The sequence below is a fragment of the Cydia pomonella genome, chromosome 10 (genome assembly GCF_033807575.1).
Source record: "Cydia pomonella isolate Wapato2018A chromosome 10, ilCydPomo1, whole genome shotgun sequence".
In the NCBI taxonomy this organism is placed as follows: domain Eukaryota; kingdom Metazoa; phylum Arthropoda; class Insecta; order Lepidoptera; family Tortricidae; genus Cydia; species Cydia pomonella.
The window spans coordinates 9,917,586-9,918,088 of record NC_084712.1 but is presented as its reverse complement, the minus strand read 5'-3'; positions in this window follow the sequence as shown (position 1 = coordinate 9,918,088).

Sequence of the window (503 nt, the reverse complement as noted above, 5' to 3'; positions counted from 1 at the left end):
TCCACAGCTTTACAGCAACTTTGCATGTAGATTTCATCAGGCGTAAACGCCTGAAAGCTATCAACGGATTACGCATTTACACATTACATTACGCATATTTTGCCGCACATAAATTGGTAAGGCGCATATCATTTACATGTTCATTTTACAGCTGATGGTCATTCCACCGCGATAGAACAGGCTGACGGTTATTTTAGTTTAATATGTACAGCATAAACTATCATCTGACAAAGTATCAGCCGGGAGGCGATGACTGACGAAATATGCTCCTGACCCGCGGTCTAAGACCAAAACCACGACTTGATATGATATCGTGGAGTGTGGGGCACGAAATGTACTGACTTTATATCAAGTCACTGGCGGCGAAAAGGTTAAATCAATTTATTGCTGTACTTATAACCTATACATACTTAGATATAAGAAGTAAGAACCTATACGATTCAAACTACTTCGGATTAAAGGAATAGGACCGATTTCGGTGAGGAAGAAAATAAAACCACGCA